Source organism: Pleurodeles waltl, chromosome 3_1 (genome assembly GCF_031143425.1).
Source record: "Pleurodeles waltl isolate 20211129_DDA chromosome 3_1, aPleWal1.hap1.20221129, whole genome shotgun sequence".
NCBI classification, from domain to species: Eukaryota; Metazoa; Chordata; class Amphibia; order Caudata; family Salamandridae; genus Pleurodeles; species Pleurodeles waltl.
Window position 1 is genome coordinate 272,251,089 of NC_090440.1, and position 9,796 is coordinate 272,260,884.

Below are 9,796 nucleotides of genomic sequence, written 5' to 3' on the forward strand. Positions count from 1 at the left end.
GATTGGCCCTCCTGATCTTCCTCTGTGGCTCAATGTCACTGAAGTTCTTTTCCTTAAGTTCATTTGTTGACACACAACACATCTGTGGCACAATTCTTCGGTCACCAGTCTAAATGATGGGTTAAATCAATGCTCTCTGAACAACCTAACCATGTTTTCCCTCCCAACATGAGCAGGTCCATGGAAATGTCTTGCCATTGGGGATAGCATGTTATCAGTCAACACCGGTCTGCCATCTACAGAAACCCACATATCATTAACTCTCTTCACACATCCTGCTCTGACCCAATCCTGCTGTTCTGCTACTGACACTTTCTCCTGCAATCTCTTCACTTCCTCACAGGTATCAGTTGTTGTTAGCAAAAGGTTATAGTTGGACTCACCTTCGGATTCATTCATGTGTTCACCATTGAAGGTTCGTGACCCACACGCACAATATCGAGAACCTCATCATCATCAGTTGCCCACGGTCACACAATCATCACCACTGCGGTAAGCAGAGCACTTCACCACAGAAATTCAAGCAGGTAACTATAAAGCTTCCAACAGTTTCATAAAATATCCATGTTATACATCAGAGCTAGAGAATGTCATAAAATCTGTTTGTAACCATAATTGCCCGAAATCATGAATGACACTCAAGCTGTACTGACTATCTGAAAATATAGTCACTCTCAACTGGTCAGAGACAAAGCAAACTCTAGTAGGAGGCACCAATTTAGCCACTTGTGCAAAAAGCACACCTCAAAGCCAGGAAGCTTTGACTACTCCTGAGACTGTACAGACTGCATATGCAACTCTTAAGTTTCCTTCATTGTCTCTCGGACAAAACCCATCCACAAACAGTATGTAAGCATAAGTTGGGTATCCACTGGTAGCACCAGCCCATTATTCCTGAAAACATCCTGACTTTTCTTTGGGTGGTTGGCGGATTCAGTTTAAGTATCACCGTGATTCTTTCTTGTGACACCTTCCTCACTCTCTTCTCAATATGATGTCCAAGATACACAACTTCTTTCTGGCAATAGTGCAACTTACTCTGGGACACTTTATGTCCATTCTCAGCTAAGTGGCTCAATAATGCAATAGTGTCTCTTTTGTCAGCTTCTTGAGTATCAGATGCCACAAACAGGTCGTCAATGTACTGTATTAGAACAGAATTACAGGACATGATCAGTGCTTCAAGATTTTTTTTGAGGATCTGATTGAAAATTGAGGGTCTCTCTGCATACCCTTGTTGGACCCAACATCATGCCAAAACACAGTTGTGGAGCCAAATGGCGAAAAGCTACTTGCTGCCCACATGCAAGGGAACAGAAAAGAATGCCTGACACAAATCAATGACAATGAACCACTCAGCCTCACATGGAATTTGAAACAAAATCCCAGCTGGATTCAGTGCCATGGGACAACAGGGAATAATAATGCCATTGAACCTTCTCAGGTCCTGTACCAGGCAGTACTTTCCTCTAGGTGTCTGCAAGCGCACAATGGGTGAATTACATGGACTCCCCATTATCTCCATTAAAATGCCTTGGTGTATCATTGACTTGATTACGAGGTAATTCCAGCAATTGTTTCAGGAGTCATATTGTACTGTTGGATTCTTGGATGCTCAACATAACGTTTTACTTTTATGTGAACAGACTCAACTATTTTTATGAGACCAATGTCCTTTCCTGAAAAGTCCCAGACCCCAGGCTTCCCCGTATCTTTGAGGTCTGGTGGTAAATACTCAGATGTCATTACATGATACAACTCAGTCTCTGCCCTTTGATTCATAAGTCTGCATCTTGGGTCTGGAACTCAATTCCCTTTGGTGTGCAATTTAACCTGCACCATAAATCCCATCCTAGTAAGCTCATGGGACTTGAATCACCATAAACTAGTGATTCTTCTCAAAGGACCTTTTTTTAACAGGCACTTCTTCTGTTATGGGGTTTGTCATGTGCTTATTTGCAACTCCTTCAACTTGGATTCTTTTTCCAGAGCGGGGTAGGTTTGGAACCTTCTCTGTCCTAACAGTAGGACAGGTAGCACCAGTATCAATCAAAATGATACAAGGTGGCCATTCACCTCACCTTCCATTAATGGACCTCTAAGACAGCAACCAGTGTGCAGACTTTCTCCCCCTCAGACACCATCTTTGTGACTGGTCAGAAGTGTAGCCTTCAAAGGCATCAAACACAGAAAACTGCTGAAAAGGATTATGATTTTGGAAGGAGTTTTGTTTTAAATTCAGGACAGGATTTGAATTAAATTGGAATCTACTGGCATTCTGCTGTGGTATTGGGGCTTGTGGAACCAGCATCACTGGAACATGGGTCACATTAGAATTCTGCATTCATGGTCTTGGTACATTCAGTGGCTGTACGAGTTTGTTGATCTGAGGCAGTGTAAATTCTGAATTCTGAACCTGGTTCTCATTCATCATTCTGTTGGGATTAAGTCGGTATTCCTGCTTCCAATGGCCTAACTTGTTACAGTAGTGAAAAGGATTCGATCTCTTCAAAGTTGCCACATCAATTCCAATACTCAGGTCAATTGGAACACCATGGCCTCTACCTTATGAAGGGAGCCTGTTTCTACCTTGCATCAAAGGAACTCCATGCTAATATACACCTTGAATAGAACCAACATTCCCAACAAAAGGTTGACTCTGACTTCCTCTCTGTGCTACTTTCATCTGTGCCACCCCCAGCATCTACTTAAACTTCAGCTCTTTCATTGCCATATATCAAGGTCTCATCAACTGACTTATTCTGCCAACAGATCAATTATTGCTAAATCATCAAGCTAATCTCATGTCTCAATCCTGTTACAAATCAGGACACAAAATGTTCCATGTCTTTACCTTCAAAAGACACCATTCTGCTGTGCTGCTAAACACCTGCAATAATGCAACCTGCGCTCCTAACCCCACAGAGTGACATGCAATTGTGGCAACTCAAAAAGCATGACACTCTGGCCCCCTCTCAGAGAACGGAACCATGGTGAAACAGGTCCATTATCTCAGTCATACATTTCCATAGCAACAGTAAAAAAAGGCACGATGAAAGTACATAATATATTTATTGCAAGTAACAGTCTATTATGAAGCAAATTAGATGTGATAACAATACTGGCAATAATTATAAAAATCATATTGCAGTTAGAAAACTGTATAACACAAATAGTGCCCCATAATTCAAATCTAGTGGCCTAATCCTATCCTGTTATGATATGCGCAGGAAGCCTATTATTATTATTATTATTAGTGATCTCTGGAAGTAGCAAACCCAATACCTTTGTTTGCATAGTAAAGTGGTCCTCATAGGAAAGTGTAAACCCAGTTTACACAGGATGCATGCCCCAGAGGTAATCTATTTCACAGACAGGCAGCTCTGATAGAATCTTCCTCTCTAAAACTAAACACTACGAGACCTAATTTATAACATTAGCTTGATACAGTGAAAAGCTACTCTGTTATGTCTATAGGAGCCTGGGAATGATTGCTAGACAGATAGAAAGCAACACCTGGCACTTGTTATGCCCACTGAGCAGTCGGAGAATGTACAGACAAAACCCCAGGAAAGTGGCTGCACACCAAGAGACATCACCGTGTGTTTCAAAACAATGACTCGAAAGAAAAATGTGCTATGCACGACAGTGCAGAGCAGAAACATCATAATTACTAGAGTGATAAGAAATTAGGCAAAACTATAGTGAGTCCATGAGTGGGCCTCATGACACTAATAGCCGTCATCATTTAGTAAGGGGATCACTTATCATAGTAACCCGTTGACCTATAGAATTTCCTGTAATTTGTTGCTGACTCTGTTGTATCAGCAACATTATTTTCAGTATTATCATTCAAATTCTGAAGGTGTTTTCTCAATTTTCCCTATCATGAAACATTTGAGCAGTATTGGCAAATCAAAAAACACTGATATAATGGGAGGTTTCTTTCAACCAACCTTGACATTTGGTACATTCTATGCCATAGAAACAATCTGACCTGTATTCTTACCCCAGTATGAAAGGAATTTATAAGACAAGTTGAAGACAGAAGAAGAGAAATGAAAGCCAAGTTAGAAAAATGAATAGTGCTAAATAGCTGGAATAGAGAAGCAGAATCTAACTCATTAGCAGGGAGCCAAGGAACCATTGCCTTAGAGTGGCAAAATGCAGGGACATTCTGTATATAGAGACCTAAATCAAAAACTGACACAAAATCTATAGGGTCTAGTGAATGTAGATGTGTTTTTGTTTAATAGTGGTTGGACTTTTATGTTGAATGGACACAACCCCACCATACCAGGTGTTTCATTCATCTGTGGAAAAACTGCTTGTTATAAGCTGCCAAAAGGATGGTATGGAACATGTTATCTAGGGGTAGTCTTTCCAAAGATGTATCATGTTGAGCATTTAAATGATCCTATTTGAGATGATAAGTCAAATACTAGAGTTAAAAGAGGTGCTAGTGCTTTAGAGATTGTAGGAGATATGTTTGGTCTCATAAGTCCATCTGTGGGTATGATCCTAAATGATCACAACATAAGGAATTTGTCAACAATTGTAGATAAAATTGTAGATAAGGTATCTACAGATACAGCAGGTGCCTTCTTGTTAGAGGACACAAAAATGTATGCCATTGGGCTTTACAAAATCGTCTTGCGGTAGACATCCTTCTTACGGAAGACGGCAAAGTTTGCAAAATGTTGCAGATTCAACAGTGCTGAACTTACCTACCTGACAGCAGTAGGGAGCTCAGAAAGTATATTGTGAACATGATAAGCCTGAAAGGGGACCTGAAGGAGTTGGAAGCAACAGGTGCCCGGGGGAAGCTATAGGGAGTGGTCTTTCAGCAGCTGGAAAGTGGTTTGGAAGTTTAGGGAAATGACTTGTTGGTACTATCCTGAGACCTATATTGATAATAGCTTTGTGTGCTTTTGTTGTAGTTGGTCTCTATAAGTTGTTCAAGAAGCTGAAAGAAGTGAAAGCAAAGAGAGGAAAGAGAAAGGAAAAATGTAACTGGAAACTAGGAGCATATACTACATTGACATTAAGCAGTTAGAGGAGTCATGAAGATCTTTCCTAGAGCAACCTCAGAGATTTTGACCTGTCTCATTAAAAATAAGAGACTCAAATTGATGTGATGGTTTGATTTACCACCATAGGGGAGATCGATTAGCAGAAATGTAATTGCTATCCCAACGTCACTTTGATCTTCTATACGTGACAATCTATACATTCTGTTAATTGAAGTACTAATAGATTTGTTGTGAAGTGATGCACTGAACGCTATATTAATGGGCATTACTGTACCTTACTAGACTACACTGTTGTGGTATAGGCTTTAAACTTCATGTTTAATCAACTAATTCAAATGTATGTTATTCTTCATCACCTTAATGAATAGTTTGCAGTAAAACAATAATGATTTTCAAGAGAAGTAATGTTTTAAATGTTACATGCAAAAGTTGAAGATTGCAGTTCTGTGCTGTATTTGAAGCAATGTAATAAAAGGGTTTTTTGTTTAAAATCTATTGAAACTTGAACACTGACAAAGCCTATTAATGTTGAGTTCATAATTCTGAATGTTATATCTGACTTATTTTGCATAATTGAATGTTTAATTTGAATTCACTTTGCTTAGGTTAAGAGAGACCTGCAAGGCCCTGTTTCTTTATTATGCAGAAAGATGTTAGGTCAATCTTGCTTTTTTTCAGACTTTGTTCCCTTGAAATGCTAGCTTGGTAATAGATGCCATACTGTTTTACACATAGTGAGCCTGAAATACTAACCTTGAGCACAGTACATTCAGGAACTGTGTAACCAGATTGGTTCCACCCACACGGATGAGCTAAGATGGATGTTTTCTACATGTTGGTAATGGGAATCTTCACAGATGTTGCAGATCTGCCTTTCATTGGACCGTTACACCTTCTTTATCATGTGGAGTGATGGATAAGTGAATCAACTTGCACTATGAACTTAAATATACTGTTCTCAAGTTGGACTTTAGTCCATATTCCCCACTCTTCTCTTGCTGGAGCTCTTGGACTATGAGAGGTACTTTCCTCTCTACCCTTGCCCTTCTTTACAATGCTTTGTGGAGATTTACAATTTTTTTCCTGGCCCCAAGAAGAAGATTCTTGATCAAGCTTCTGACATGCTGCTACTTTCCCTTTTTACCTACTTTCTGCCAACTGTGGTTAGTTACCTTTTGCCCTGGGTGTCATTTTTCCAAATTATTTTTGTCCTTTTTCTTTTTACTTTTTGTCCACATGTTTAGCCCAGCACATAGTAACGTTTGACTTGCCCTAGCTAGCTAAGCTTAGATGACTTTTAAATTGCCTTAATGCTTAAAAAAACTGAACAATGTGTGTTTTCTCTACATGAGGTTATTATTCTGATGTTCTGTATTGCGTTTGTCGAATGCTTAAGTCTTTTGATGTTAGTTTGTTTAAACTGTTGCTTTGGTCAACCAGTGGTGATTCTGTATCTTTATAACTTTGTTTTGAGAATTGTCTACATGACTTTGAGTCTGCACTTGTAATAAAACCCTTTATTTCAAACTGGAGTTTTCCTTGTATGGCACATATGTCGAACTGTTACTCAAGATTGATTTGTTGTGACATTGTGTTGCAGTTTGACTCTTGCTCTAGGCAAGACTGCTGGTTTAAGGATGACAGTACTTACGTTTGTAAGTGACTAGGCCAATCCTCCAACAGGTTGCAACTGTCGTCCCAACCCTCCCACCTCACAAGCAGTACCTCACCAAAAACCCAAACAGTAAAAGGTGATTTGTAGCAGCCTTTACACATGGACTCAAGAGTGCGACATCTCAGGGAGGTTGTGGCTAAAAGGAGACCCCTTTCTCACTTGAAACACATGTCTCAATCATACACACAGGCAATAAAGGAGATGCAGTGAAGTTTTTCCTTAGGTTTTATTAAGATGTGAAATGGATGTGAAATAGGCCCTACTACCCTAGCATGATGAACCTAATCTCTAACCTAAAGAGAGTTAGGTGTGTTAAACCTACTCAGCCAGTACCATGTCCATGAGAAGAGCCCCCCAACCCTCGTTACCTTGGAATGAGGTCTCTAGATCAGACTCTGTGGGGAAACGAAGACTGGGTCAGCATCAAGGCGATGTATAGCATAGATAGCGTTGATAACATCTGGTAGGAATCCTTCTGATTATCTTGTTTGTGTGAGATGTATTTATACAGATCTGGTAGGACCCCTGATGCAGGTATGTTCCCAAATAATAGATAAGAAGGCATGATTGTGGTGGCAGTTATATAAACAATTCCCTGAAAAGGTACATTATGTTACTGGCACACGAAAGTGGGAATGTACATAATGTGAATACCTACGTATCTCATTTATCTTTGACTCTGATGGTGACACCTTTACAGAGTAGCACTGATAACGTGAAACTAAATCAACTTCCTAACTATAAACATGGCAGCCATCTTAGAAGAAACAATTAAATAAATGTGCTAAAACAGAGCAAGCTAAGTAGGTTAAAGGTCACTGGGTGACGGGGGCAGAGGCCTACAAGCCAGAAGGTTAAGCTAACTCCTGATTCCCATTAAAACTAAATAGGATCCACTACAACTGTTGTTGCCGTATGTCTCCACAACCTTATGCTGGGTGAAAAGATGTATTGACCTCGCCAGAGTATGAAAATGCTTCAGCACTCCCACAGTTCTTTGGGCATCTTCTTCCTCCTCCGATCTGCCTCCAGTGCCAAACCACAGGACAACTGTTCGAGACAAAACATCCGCTAGCTCACTTTCCAGGCCAGGTATATGTCTTACTAGAAACAACACATTCAGCAGCATTAAATCTCTCTGTAATCTCATTACCCACCAGTCAGCCACTGACAACTTGTTGATCAATCTCACTATTGCCTCACTACTGATCAAGAAAATCACTTACATTTTCACCAAATCTCAATCCCACAACCAGGGGTGTATAAAAACTTTAGGGATCCCCCTGCAAAGTATGTTGAGGGGGCCCTCAGAAAAAGGTTAATTCTGGTGCCAGTACTCAGCTAAAGCTTTCACAATTTAATAAATTTAAATATCTTTTTATTTAATTTATTTAATTTTATTAAATTATTCTTTATTGAGAAGCAGCAGTATATACATAAAATGTCATTAACAAACATGCATATAGCTATACATAGACATATAAATAAATAGACATAGATAAATAGATATAGATATGACCTAAAATGGTTGATATAAAACAAATGTCTATGCCTGCTTGGGGGAGTGGACCAGTAATAATTTAGTATAACTTCATGCTAGCGCTGGTGTGACTGTAACACTTTGTTTGCATATTGTAATTTTCCTTCACTCTTCCAGCAAAACAACCTCTCAAAAGGTAAAAATGCACAGATGAACACAGAGGAGTGTACATAGGAAGGGTAGGGATGGAGCAGGAGAGGGGAGAGTGATCCATACCCAATTAAAACTTTATCATTGCTCAAGCATGGTCAGGGTGCAAAAATGAAGGACACTCCCAAAGGTGACGAAGGTGGTACTGGTGGGGTGGAGAGCAGCGCAGACGGCGACGGGGTGGTGATGTCGTCTCACACAGCAGACCCCGCTGTGGCAGGGCAAGTGGCTTAAAGATGTCTCAGCACTAAAGGAGTTCCGCTGCTTGGAGATGTCTGGGCTGGTACTCACATTCCATCATTCTGGGAGCTTCAGCAGCAGTTCTCCCTGGCCTCCTCCCAATTCCATAAATATTTGCAACCCTGCCACGCACTACACGTACACGTTCAGGCCGGGACGGTCCTTCCCGAGTATAGCCCTGTTGAGACCAAGACGCTGATGGGTCGCCTGGGCAAAGGAGGAATGTCGTGCATATATCGCACATTGACAACCCACACATCGAGGTCCTTAGATGAACTCCATGAGCGATGGGAGCGCTGGGTGGGTCCGATGGACGATGACGACTGGAGAGACGCTCTGATGGCCCCCCGGACGTTGACCATGACCTCCCGACTTCGGGTCGTACAAACTTATTATCTCCACGCGGCATACCTCTCCCCTGCGAGACTCTATAGAATGGGCCTCCGGCCCCAGGCTGACTGTCCACGCTGTGCAGCCCCAGACTTCTTTCATATGGTGTGGACCTGTCTGCACATAGTATCCTACTGTCAAGCAGTGGTGGCCAAGATTGCGGGGGTTTTGCATGAAGAGCTAGATGTCGCCCCAATACACGTCCTTCTAGAGGTCCTTGACGGGGTGGGTTCAAACAGAGCAGATCGGACGTTCATCGGAACGGCCTGCTTAATGGCTAAAAGAGACATTGCTGCAGGCTGGAAATCAGAGACGGCCCCAGCAGTGGGGAAGTGGCGCAGTGGAGTGGACTGGTGCGCTCAACAAGAAAAGGTAGTGTACGAAGCAAGGGGCTGTCCCCATAAGCATGATAGGGTGTGGGGGAAATGGATGGGGTCTTCGGGAGGGCACGATACCGATACGAGGTAATATACAATTGTCTAATGCGCTGTCTTGGTTCCATATATGTGTATTTCGGACAAGAGACTTTGCTATCTTATGTGCAATTGTCTGATATGATGCCTGTTTTACGAGTCCCCTCCGCAACCTGTTGGAATTGGGGTTTTATGTTGTTGCTATATATAAACTCAATAAAAACGTTTTATAAAAAAAAAAGAATACCCCATGCCAGAGTTGTTGCAGGTAATGTATTTGGATTATTCTAAGCCTTGCAGATATCGCAAGCTCCCGAGGAGCCATGCAGGCCTTGCGCCACTTCACCTCCTCCAG